We start from the raw sequence: 14,262 nt of genomic DNA, 5'->3' as shown, positions 1-14,262 counted from the left end.
AATGTCAAAAAACTGAAACACTGGTTACCATGGCATCTAGTGGATAGACAAATGAATAACCAACTTATGTATGTCCAATGTTTATGATTTATTTAGTTATACAAAGAATTTTCTGTAGTAATGTCACGAGAGGTCTGAGATTTATCTGGGAAATTTCAGACCTCGAGTGGCATTTATTAGGACTATTTCGTGAATAAAAGAAAAATGTAAATAATATATCCCTAAAATTCGATCACCAAATGTTAATAATTGTTTATTAACGAATACTTAACCTATTCAGACATTGTGGAGTTGAAATACTCGTAGATGAATATCGATTACTGCAATAAAGAAATTCGATATTATTATTATTCAGTAATGTCAATTGCGAAATACAGGTTTAACAATGTTAATTACATGTACTGCACTTTTCTTTTATTATTATAACATAAATACATTTTCATTATCTGCTGAAATCATAATTTAATTTAACAGTAACAATGGGGACAGCTATATACCAATGCTTATATATTCACAGCGAGACTTGTTGCTACACAGTGAAGCCATCTCTATTATAGATAGGCCTAATTAAAACACGAATTTTATTACGCCATACGCAAGACAGTTTGATCAAAGACCTTATTAATACTATGCGAGGTCTTTGGGTTTGATACGCGATGATGTTACATAAATTTGAACATCTGACTTTCTATTAATTGTTTCATTTCATTCACAAAATACAAATTTTATAGGCTACAATTACAGGTTAAGTTACCTGTGGGAGCAGGACCAATGTCAGCTGTGTCGTATTTTGACCGTTACAATCAGTGCTACACGAAAGCATTTTTTATAGCTCGACAAACGCATTCTCGCTGTAGTGTGTAACGGAACTAAAGCTGCATCTACACAGTTCAATATTCCAATCGCGTATGCGTGCAATCTGGGAAGAATATTGAAAGAATCAAGTTTAAAAGGTACGTTCAATTAAGATGCATGAAGAGTTTGTGTCTACCATGGTGCGCCGTTTTGAACGTCGTCTTCACTGCATAAATATATTAATTAATAATAAATATAAATATTGCATTCATCGCTTTAAAGTTGAAAGAAAAGTTTAACCGTGCAGTTGCATCTTAATGTATTCATGAACATCAATTCACGGGGAAACAGTTGGCGACAACGACTAAACAAAAGAACGACCATGCTTTAAATTGATAGCGATAGATCTAGGTGCAAAAATTATCGCAAAGTGTGACTGTGATTGTTTGGAATTCAAAATTTCATTACACTTCATTGGTTGAAAATGGAATGACGTCATATAAAGGAAATAGTCTATAAAATTTCATCTGTTTCTTTAGACAATTTTCATGTATTAAATGTCCCTTCAGATGAGGTCACTTTTAGTGGCGCTGCGAAAGCGTGACAGTAGCGCTGCTAACAGATGACTGTTGGACCACCAATTCCCTACACCGTCATGACAGTGTACAGGCTTAATTAGAAAAGTATGTCACGACAGAATAATACAGAATGACGATGATAATAATAATAATAATAATAATAATAATAATAATAATAATATAACCATAGACTACTAAATTTCTGGACTAGTGGGAATTACTGATATATTATTTATGTAATAAAATCCCCTTTATTTCACGTTAAAATAAAATAACGCATCTAAAATAATATACTAAATAAAATATTAACAAGGAGATTAAAAATTAGCTGATCTCAGGTTCGAACCTGGGTTCAATTACACCATGGCCTTTGTCTTTGCCATTACCCTACAGACACCTATTTGTAGAATATTGGTTGAATTACTCGTACGTGCTATGATTTGTTTCGTGTTTGGTGCCAATTATATTTAATTTTGAATTCTTAAAAAGTAAACAAAAATATGTTTTATGCCATATCGTTCCTCATTTGCGTGATTTTAAATTAATATTTTTATTGTCCTGATGTAAATCATGGAATAGTCCTCGATTCTGTCTTTCCAAAAGTAATGAATGGACTCAAACTCTTATTCTATTTTTACGTCTTTTCTTTCTCCGTATGAGAAAATTTGCCAAAAGTATATCTCCTTCTACGTCCATGTTCACTGAAAGACTGAAAAATTTTCTACAAAAATTTAGCAGCGACACTAACGCGCCACTAAAAGTGGCCTCGTCTCAAGAGACCCCAAGCGACAGTTAGCAATTTTCGCTGGCAATAACTACAGACGTTGACAAATTATTAGATTAAATTAATTATGTGGGCAACAAAGCTGTATTTATCGGCAGAAATATTGAACAAAAATGTATTTTGCACAGAAATAATGAACAGAAAATTGAGTCTGAAGGTTACTAATATTTTGTATATATTATGAACACGTTGATTTTGTCAGGGATGCCGGAAACCAAAGTTCGATACTTTCTTTGAATATGAGCATCATTTAGCCAGATATCAGACAGTGCTAAAATAAGTCCATGTTTTGTTGTAAGCCTCTTTTTGTTCACTTTGTTCTTCAGTACAGATCACAGATTTTCAATTTCGTTCATGTCCGGTCTTCTTGCAGGCCATGGGGAATATCTTCTGCAGTATATAATTAAAACACCAGTAGTACCAAAACAGCCAGACAAAATATAATTAACCATTCATATTTACAACAATAGAGACTCTCTGAATTATACTGATAGTTGTTATGACGAATTATATTATGTTTCAAAGAAAAACGTTTTAGTCTAATAATTTGTCCACGTCTGTATGTAATCATTTAGCGTTGTATAACTTCGTTTTGATTTATTAACGACCACCTATAGCAGAATCATCAAAGTGGTGACCCCAAGTGTATGTCCACTTCTTGTAAAACACATGTCAGTTAACATCTTAACTTGTGAGGCGGAGTCCCTCATAACATACACAAATGAACATGTCATGGAATCTGAATAGGTAGTGCTCGTTGTTGACGTAGGTTAGGCGAGCCCTCATTGTGCAGATACAACAGTGGGCTAATTTCGCGTGGCTGTACTTTTCATTCGTCTGAACAATGGAACTACATTTTCACTTAGTTCCACACTTTGCCCTCCCCTTCCAGTTGCCTTGTTTTCAACATGTTGCAGAGAGATGACCGCTTTTATTATTGTCGGTAATTAAAATGTACTGTAATGAACAAAGGGAGGCTGTGTGATGTTCTCGTATACGTGGGAGGGTGGGTCCTGACCTCTGACCTTACCACAACTTATACGCATACCCCCCCCTCTCTCTCTCTCCCTGAATTCCCCCTCCCGTTATATTTCTATTTATAAATCCAGCTTAAATATCGTCTACAAAATCCATTTCAAAATAAATGCTGTAATCTGCTCGCAACACCAACAGCCTACCCTAACTCCACCAGGGTCGGGATGTCTTTTCTTCCCATGCACTGCCTGAAATGCGATCTGTAAGTTACCGCGAGACTAATTTAGTGAGCTTATTAAATCAAGGCAGAAATTACTAGGATTAGAATAACTAATTACGTAATTTTATAAAATGAATCAGAAGTAATACAAAAGCTTATGCTGCTTGTAATAATGTACATGAGGTGTACCCTAGAAAACATTGCAAGTTAAGTTCCCCTCTCCTCCTTATGTGTAACTATCGTTGAACATTTCCAGGAATGTAATTGCCAGGGATTTTCTCCCCTCCTTCTTTCTTGTTTAGTTTTTTATATTCCTTTTTATTTAGTTCCTGTTCTGTAGTTATTTCTTCTCTCTTTACCTTCCTTCTTACTTACCCTGTTCCTTACTTTCGTTCTTTCCTCTTCTTTTTAATCCAATTTAAGAATATTTATCTAATTTTACTCCTTCCTTCTTTGTTTGTTTCTTTCTTTTTTATCTATCTATCTATCTATCTGTCTGTCTGTCTGTCTGCCTGCCTGCCTGCCTGCCTGCCTGCCTGCCTGCCTGCCTGCCTGCCTATCTATCTATCTATCTATCTATCTATCTATCTATCTATCTATCTATCTATCTATCTATCTATCTATCTATCTATCTATCTATCTATCTATCTATCTATCTATCTATCTATCTATCTATCTATCTATCTATCTATCTATCTATCTATCTATCTCTTATCTTTCTCTTTCTTTTTCTCTTTCTTTCTCTCTTATTCTTTTATCTTTATCTTTCTCTCTTTCTCTTTATCACTCTTTCTTTCTTTATCTCTCTTTCTTTCTTTATCTCTTTCCTTCTTTATCTCTCTTTCTTTCTTTATCTCTCTTTTTTTCTTTATCTCTCTTTCTTTCTTTATCTCTCTATCTTTCGTTATCTCTCTTTCTTTCTTTGTCTCTCTCTTTCTTTCTTTATCTCTCTTTCTTTATCTCTTTCCTTCTTTATCTCTCTTTCTTTCTTTATCTCTCTTTCTTTCTTTACCTCTCGCTCTTTCTTTCTTTATCTCTCCCTCTTTCTTTCTTTATCTCTCCCTCTTTCTTTCTTTATCTCTCTCTTTCTTTATCTCTTTCCTTCTTTATCTCTCTTTCTTTCTTTACCTCTCACTCTTTCTTTCTTTATCTCTCCCTCTTTCTTTCTTTATCTCTCCCGCTTTCTTTCTTTATCTCTTTCTTTCTTTACCTCTCTCTCTTTCTTTATCTCTCTCTTTCTTTCTTTATCTTTCTTTATCTCTCTCTTTCTTTCTTTATCTCTCTCTTTCTTTCTTTATCTCTCTCTATTTCTTTCTTAATCTCTCTCTATTTCTTTCTTAAACTCTCTCTATTTCTTTCTTCATCTCTCTCTATTTCTTTCTTCATCTCTCTTTATTTCTTTCTTTATCTCTCTTTATATCTTTCTTTGTCTCTCTCTTTCTTTCTTTATCTCTCTCTTTCTTTCTTTATATATCTTTCTTTCTTTCTTTATCTCTCTCTTTCTTTCTTTATATATATATATCTTTCTTTCTTTCTTTATCTCTCTCTTTTTCTTTCTCTATTTCTCTCTTTTTCTTTCTTTATCTCTCTCTTTTTCTTTCTTTATCTCTCTCTTTTTCTTTCTTTATCGCTCGCTCTTTCTTTATTTACCTCTCTCTCTTTCTTCCTTTATCTCTCTCTCTCTCTTTATTTCTTTCTCTCTCTCTTTCTTTCTCTCTTTCTTTCTTTCTTTCTTCATCTCTCTTTATCTCTCTTTCTTTCTCTCTCTCTTTCTTTCTTTCTTTCTTTCTTTCTACAATCTTGCTCAAGTTGTTCATATAACATGCTGAAATTGTGGTTGACACAAAGTTAACTTGGAAACAACATATTGAGGATTGCAGCAATAAATTATTCAGGATTTTATTTCTTTTAAAAAGTGTAAAAAATGATATTACCATTGAATTATGTATATTAAGACTGCCCATTACGCCTTATTTTAACCGCATTTTAAAATATGGTATCTTATTATGTGTCAACAGCACTCATGTCATCAAAATCTTTAAATTACAGAAAAAGGCAATCAGGATTATTACCAGTTCTCATTAACATGAACTTTGTAGTCCTTTATTTATTAACGAGAAAAATAAAATTCTGTTACCAGTTTATATATCTTTAATTATTAACATTATGTGAAACAAAATTTTAATAATTTTATTATACTTTAAAGAAAGATTGTCATGATCACAATACAATAGTCTAGTATATACAGTCACGAAGCTTGAGTTTATGAGGGTACTAGGAACAATAGACTGTGCAGGTACTATTTCGCATTGTCTGTAATGAGGCGACAGTAGCGATCCTAGTGGCCAGCAACTATGTATGGATGCATATTTACCACGTATTAAGCTTCGTGACTGTGTATACTAGACTGTGATAATACTAGGCAATTGAGTATGTTTCATCAACCAAAACGTCGACTAACAAAATGCCCACCTATTTATTTACTTTAATCAATGGTGAATTTAGAAACGTTATCTCTAGTTCGCTCATTAGTATTTTTATGATATATAAGAATACATTTTTAACTCTAACTTTTAATTGTATTTCACAGGGTCTATTACACTATTTCAGTGTCTGAAGACTTATATAAATAAATAATACACTTTCTTTCTTTCTTTCTTTCTTTCTTTCTTTCTTTCTTTCTTTCTTTCTTTCTTTCTTTCTTTCTTTCTTTCATCTCTACTCCCCAACAATTGCCCTGTATTCACATCCTCTAACCTTCACGATTCAGCCAGTCTTCTTGCAGATGGAGATTCTTTATCATTAAGACTATTCCAAATTCCGATATTGGCTTTCGACAACGTTTCCTTCGTAGCAGTGAGTAGTGGCCATCTCTCCTTACCCATGTAATCATTTTTGTGTAAGCCCCTGTATGGCGTATAAAGGGGATACCTAAAAAAATAAATAATAAACTCTGTTACATTGGTTATCTTTTTGAAACATAATACCCTTAAGGCACTTGCCGGTTTCCAACGTAATTTCAGAATGTACTTTCATATTTTCGCTGATAGCAATGTTTCTACATCCAAACTTCGTCCATTTCTGTTGAAAAATGGAACTCACACGTGCGTATAGTACATTTCTGGCGTCCTTTTCCACTGGTTATCAACGAATTTGTGTGCAAAATAAATTGGCCATAAATAAAAGCAAGGACAGGATCACTTAATCGACAATTTATAACTTAAACTAAGCATTCCAAAGCTGTCATTGTCATTATAATCCTAAGCGGGAGATTTATGCGTTTTGTTAGTACTTTTACACACACAACACCGGTCGTTTCTATGCAGGTTATGTTTAACACGCTTCTGTTGGATTACATGCAGCCTGTATTCTGGGTGGGGTTTAACGCTGGGATGTTCTTCTCTTTGTGTAGCGGCCCTTAAGTCGAGGAGTGGCACCTTTCACAAGCTACCTGCAGTTGAATATCGCATTCATTTATAACATATCCAAGTCCGAACTCTCGATACGTGCTACAAAAGAGAACTCAAGCCCTTACGGAACAGATTACGATCCGTTATCAAGCTTTATGTGCAGCCAATCTCGCTGTTTAACGGTAACTGTCCTCCAACTTCCCATGTTGCAGAGTAAAAGGCCTAACTTATTCATTGATTAAAGTTCACGTTAACACTTTGTTTGTTAAGGGTACTGGGTAGTGATTAGGGGTCAAAAATCAAATTTTTTATTTTGTGTTTAAAAGAGCAGAAAACTTGCTCTTTAAAACAATACATATTGTGCAGGTATCTCTGCAGATAAGCCCTTTGAATGGCCTCTTTAATGAAATTCATACCTCCTTTTTTGAATGCAATTTTCCGTTTGTTGATATTTTTCAAATTTAAGTGCATTTTTTTCTGAAAGTACTGAATCTATTTACATGAAAATTTTACAGTGCTTTATGCAGCCTGTCTTCTACATTGTAGACCTACAGGTTAGGAATATTATACACATACCTCCTTTTTTAAATGCAATTTTCCGTTTCTTGATATTTTTCAAACTTAAGTGCATTTTTTTCTGAAAGTACTGAATCTATTTACATGCAATTTTTACAGTGCTTTATGCAGCCTGTCTTCTACATTGTAGACCTACAGGTTAGGAATATTATACACATACCTCCTTTTTTAAATGCAATTTTCCGTTTCTTGATATTTTTCAAACTTAAGTGCATTTTTTTCTGAAAGTACTGAATCTATTTACATGCAATTTTTACAGTGCTTTATGCAGCCTGTCTTCTACATTGTAGACCTACAGGTTAGGAATATTATACACATACCTCCTTTTTTAAATGCAATTTTCCGTTTCTTGATATTTTTCAAACTTAAGTGCATTTTTTTCTGAAAGTACTGAATCTATTTACATGCAATTTTTACAGTGCTTTATGCAGCCTGTCTTCTACATTGTAGACCTACAGGTTAGGAATATCATAAACACAGAAGGACGAAGAAAATATATATTTATTGATAAAAATGGCAAAAATTGTTAATCAAAGTTTAATTTTGTTTTCTGTTCTACTAAGGGTGAATATTCAAGTAAATTTTGCTTTAGAACTTACAAATATATATTTCTTGGGAACTTAAGAAAATACAAGGTATATGAGTAAGTATGTAGCAAGTAATGTGCACCTGAAATTTGATATACATTTAGCAAAGTGGGAAAACAGGTTGTCAGTTAGAATCTTTCTTTTGCACTTGGATAAGAAATTAATTAGTTGTATTTCATACTGGTGAATTCAAAATGATTTATTGTACAACCTTGGAAATTTTTATAATAAAAATAAATAAGTAAAATAAAATAGGAACTAAAATATAATTACAGCGGCAATGGAATTATATAATATAATATTAACACTAGAGAAGAATAATATCGCACGTGTTGTTTTTAATTCATTACACGGCCTTAGATGGCAGTTATTTTAATTTTAAAACTCATTTATCTCATTAAATATCAGTCCTATCAAAATTTTTCAAGGAATAAAACGTATCGCAAATTATTTTTAAAGAAACTTTTGTTATGTAACATTTTTCACAAAAATCAATAATAAGCGAGATATTTCCATTTATTTAATTCAGGCCTCCTTATAACCCCCCTTTTAAATAATGTATTTTGAATGCCATATAGCCTAAAATCTAAGTTACACGAACTTAATTTATATTCCAATTTTCATCGAAATCCGTTCAGCCATTATCGCGTGAAAAGGTAACAAACATACATACAGACAGACAGACAGACAGACAGACATACAAACAAAAATTTCAAAAAAGCGATTTTCCGTTTCAGTGTGGTTAATTATATATGTTAGGACCAATTATTTTTGGAAAATCGAAAATTACCAGAAAAATTTCGGCTACAAATTTATTATTAGTATAGATGACCATGGCTCATGTAGCCCTTGTTTTACCATTTTAATCAATTTATGTTCAATATTGTCACGGCTGAGACTTTAATTAACTAACTTATCAATATTGTGCTATACACACATGTACCAATTCTATTCATATAATTAGCATAAAACTTTTTTCTGAAGATGGTTCATTTAAGCGGAAAACGTTAAACTGAATAAATTAATGTGACAAGTATTCTAACAATTAATATTTGTTAAGCAGATAAGCACAGACGGACCCTGACTATTCCTAATTTTAATCTAACTAGATTTTTTTTCTATCCAGCGGTCGACCTGGTTGGCGAGTTGGTATAGCGCTGGCCTTCTATGTCCAAGGTTGTGGGTTCGATCCTGGGCCAGGTCGATGACATTTAAGTGTGCTTAAGTGCGACAGGCTCATGTCAGTAGATTTACTGGCATGTAAAAGAACTCCTGCGGGACAAAATTCCGGCACATCCGGCGACGCTGATATTAATCTCTGCAGTTGCGAGCGTCGTTAAATAAAACATAACATTAACATCTTTCCAGAGGATAGCGGATTTTCTAGCGGTTTTCAGTTTCATTTTAGCTTCATATTGGCGCTTTAACATTTCACTGTCGAACAGAAAATTTTTCAGCGTTGCCACACTTGTGCGTGCAGAGCAATGTGTTTTCGCAAGCCAATTAGAAGCGTTAATGAATAAACCAACTATCAATGGCGTAGTTTCGCCAGCCAATAAAAATTTATTAAATTGAATAAATTGAATATCGATTATTCATATGTTTCAAACGTTCTTCTTAACAGTGTACAGTAAGGCAGTAGGCCTAATAAGTTCCGTTCGGTTGATGTGGATGTATTTTTACAGTGCACACATCAGACGAAAGTATCCGGAAACACGAGTTGCTTCACAGTCGTAAGCTTATGAACTTCATAAGTGTTTATTCACTTGAGATAGACAAAAATCTTGTAAAACGAGTCATGTGTCCGAAAGAAGCCTTCAGTTTTCTGAACAGATAAGTGTGAATGGGATACTTCCAACCAGTGGCGGCTGATTGACTGAGGCAAGAGAGGCCGGGCCTCAGTCACTTGGCTTAACTGAAATCAAATTTTGTGTTTTTATATTATGTATTAGTTATTTGAATGAAGCATATATCGCTGTAGAAACATTTGAAAACTTTGTTATGTATATAGACCTGTTTAGCAGTAAAATTTGCTCCTGAGGCCGGGATCGCTCGTGCCGGGTCTGGATTGTGATGTATGCAGACCTGTTTTGCAGTAAAATTTGTTCCTGAGGCCACAATCGCTCGTGCCGTGTCTGGATTGTGATGTATACAGACCTGTTTAGCAGTAAAATTTGCTCCTGAGGCCAGGATCGCCCGTGCCGGGTCTGGATTGTGATGTATACAGACCTGTTCTGCAGTAAAATTTGTTCCTGAGGCCACAATCGCTCGTGCCGGCTCGTGCTGTATTTTCACGGGCTTTGAGCTTGCTGAGGCACAATTCGTCTGGCCTCGTGGCCTGGTCAGGTTTCACTTCTCCCATCCATGGGCCGGCCTCAAGGGTAGTGTGGGGTGGGAATAGCAATGGTGACTTGTCTTCCTAAATAGGCCATAAATAGCACAAATTCCAGCTCTTTGGCAGGCAGAGACCCACACTATTCCCTCCCCTTATGTCTTAGTTTATGACTTAAGCGAGGGTGTTGTACTAGTGTACTTCGTAGTACAGTAGTGAATCTGGGCCAATGTTGTTATGTATTTTGGGAAAATATAAACAGAAACAAATGAGAGAAATAATACTGGTGTAGTTAATTCATTGTTAGAGTGTCCTTTTTCGAGAAGAAATAATATTGAAAGAAAGGAAGTTTTAAATAAAGAGGGAGTCTACCGAGATACCTACGACATCGCTGACAATTTTTCTGACAGATAATCTTAAAAAGCGAGTTTCTATTGCATCCTGGTATGGGCAACATAAATCGTTAAGTGGTAATATGGTGTAAAATAAACTTCCCTGTTGGCCTTGTTTGTTGCTGTCAAGGGAAAAAAATAAAAAGAAAAGAAAGAAAGGGATTTTCAACATATAATGTGTTGCTTCATCACACTGAAACAATCACTGAAACTCACAGAATAACAGCTTATTTGGTGAGTGAAATTATTATTTTTCATTAATATTAGGCTAATGTTAAAATGTTATGTTTTATTTAACGACGCTCGCAACTGCAGAGGTTATATCAGCGTCGCCGGATGTGCCGGAATTTTTTCCCACAGGAGTTCTTTTACATGCCAGTAAATCTACTGACATGAGCCTGTCGCATTTAAGCACACTTAAATGCCATCGACCTGGCCCGGGATCGAACCCGCAACTTGGGCATAGAAGGCCAGCGCTATACCAACTTGCCAACCAGGTCGACTATTAGGCTAATAATAGACTAATAATAATAATAATAATAATAATAATACGGTAATAATGATATTAATAATATAATAACAATAATAATTAATATCATAAATAAACATTTCCTATCGGAGGCACTTAAACTAGTTGCAACTGGCCTCACCGAGGATGTCGATCACCGGCCGCTACTGCTTCCAACCGCTAGATGCTCAGAAAGTGTGTAAAGAATCATTCTAATTTTAAAATATGCAATGAAAGGATTGTTATCTGATGCTATTTACAGATTTTTAACTTTAATATTTGTTGGTTTCATCTGTCATCATGCTAAACTAACGTACAACTGTAGGAACAACATCACAAAAATGGGTTATCTATCTCCATACTCTTCTCTTCATACACACAATCCTCTGCATCAGTTTGTCACATTCATCCCGTACATCCTCTCTTTACATCATTTTCCATATGCAAAAACATCGCTTCGTCATCCGTAAACAGTAGCGTACATATTTAGAATAAAATCACCCGAAGCATAATAATATTACAAAATTTCCCCGACTTTTTTTTATGTTCTAGTTATTGTGAAATGTGGAAAAATAATTTAAATATCGAGTTGATAACTGACAACAATCGACTGTGGTGATTAGTGTGTAAAATTAATTAAGCTATTTCTGAAATATTGATTGCAATAAAATTACATCAACTATTTTATGTGGACTGCAATAATTAGTGTAGGTTTCGTTGATCTACACTCATTGAAATATTGTGTGCAATTATATCAACCATATTAAGTGGACTATTCTGATTGTTGTGTAAGAATAGTTGAAATACTGTCATTGATATATTAATTGAAATTACATCAACCGTATTATGTAAATTACAGTGATTGTTGCGTAAAAATAGTTGAACTACTATCATTGAAATATGGAGAGTAATTACATTAACCGTATTATGCGGACTACAGTGATTGTTGCGTAAGAATAGTTGAACTACTGTCATTGAAATATTGAAAGTAAATACATCAACCGTATTATGTGGACTACAGTGATTGTTGCGTAAGAATAGTTGAACTACTATCATTGAAATATTGAAAGTAAGTACATCAGCCGTATTATGTGGACTACAGTGATTGTTGCGTAAGAATAGTTGAACTACTGTCATTGAAATATTGAGAGTAAATACATCAACCGTATTATGTGGACTACAGTGATTGTTGCGTAAGAATAGTTGAACTACTATCATTGAAATATTGAAAGTAAGTACATCAGCCGTATTATGTGGACTACAGTGATTGTTGCGTAAGAATAGTTGAACTACTGTCATTGAAATATTGAGAGTAAATACATCAACCGTATTATGTGGACTACAGTGATTGTTGCGTAAGAATAGTTGAACTACTGTCATTGAAATATTGAGAGTAAATACATCAACCGTATTATGTGGACTACAGTGATTGTTGCGTAAGAATAGTTGAACTACTATCATTGAAATATTGAAAGTAAGTACATCAGCCGTATTATGTGGACTACAGTGATTTTGCGTAAGAATAGTTGAACTACTGTCATTGAAATATTGAGAGTAAATACATCAACCGTATTATGTGGACTACAGTGATTGTTGCGTAAGAATAGTTGAACTACTATCATTGAAATATTGAAAGTAAGTACATCAGCCGTATTATGTGGACTACAGTGATTGTTGCGTAAGAATAGTTGAACTACTGTCATTGAAATATTGAGAGTAAATACATCAACCGTATTATGTGGACTACAGTGATTGTTGCGTAAGAATAGTTGAACTACTGTCATTGAAATATTGAGAGTAAATACATCAACCGTATTATGTGGACTACAGTGATTGTTGCGTAAGAATAGTTGAACTACTATCATTGAAATATTGAAAGTAAGTACATCAACCGTATTATATGGACTACAGTGATTGTTGCGTAAGAATATTTGAACTACTGTCATTGAAATATTGAGTGTAATTACATCAACCGTATTATGTGGACTACAGTGATTGTTGCGTAGGAATAGTTGAACTACTGTCATGGAAATATTGAAAGAAAGTACATCAACCATATTATGTGGGCTACAGTGATTGTTGCGTAAGAATAGTTGAAATACTGTCATTGAAATATTGAGAGTAAGTACATCAACCGTATTATGTGGACTACAGTGATTGTTGCGTAAGAATAGTTGAACTACTGTCATGGAAATATTGAAAGAAAGTACATCAACCGTATTATGTGAACTACAGTGATTGTTGCGTAAGAATAGTTGAAATACTGTCATTGAAATATTAATTGTAATTACATCAACCGTATTATGTGGACTACAGTGATTGTTGCGTAGGAATAGTTGAACTACTGTCATTGACATATTGAGAATAAGTACATCAACTGTATTATGTAGACTACAGTGATTGTTGCGTAAAAATAGTTGAACTACTGTCATTGAAATATTGAGAGTAAGTACATCAACCGTATCATGTGGACTACAGTGATTGTTGCGTAAGAATAATTGAACTACTGTCATGGAAATATTGAAAGAAAGTACATCAACCGTATTATGTGAACTACAGTGATTGTTGCGTAAGAATAGTTGAAATACTGTCATTGAAATATTAATTGTAATTACATCAACCGTATTATGTGGACTACAGTGATTGTTGCGTAGGAATAGTTGAACTACTGTCATTGAAATATTGAGAATAAGTACATCAACTGTATTATGTAGACTACAGTGATTGTTGCGTAAAATAGTTGAACTACTGTCATTGAAATATTGAGAGTAAGTACATCAACCGTATCATGTGGACTACAGTGATTGTTGCGTAAGAATAGTTGAACTACTGTCATGGAAATATTGAAAGAAAGTACATCAACCGTATTATGTGAACTACAGTGATTGTTGCGTAAGAATAGTTGAAATACTGTCATTGAAATATTAATTGTAATTACATCAACCGTATTATGTGGACTACAGTGATTGTTGCGTAGGAATAGTTGAACTACTGTCATTGAAATATTGAGAATAAGTACATCAACTGTATTATGTAGACTACAGTGATTGTTGCGTAAAAATAGTTGAACTACTGTCATTGAAATATTGAGAGTAAGTACATCAA

Source organism: Periplaneta americana, chromosome 13 (genome assembly GCF_040183065.1).
Source record: "Periplaneta americana isolate PAMFEO1 chromosome 13, P.americana_PAMFEO1_priV1, whole genome shotgun sequence".
NCBI classification, from domain to species: Eukaryota; Metazoa; Arthropoda; class Insecta; order Blattodea; family Blattidae; genus Periplaneta; species Periplaneta americana.
The sequence above is the reverse complement of the archived record's forward strand: the minus strand, read 5'-3'. Positions refer to the sequence as shown.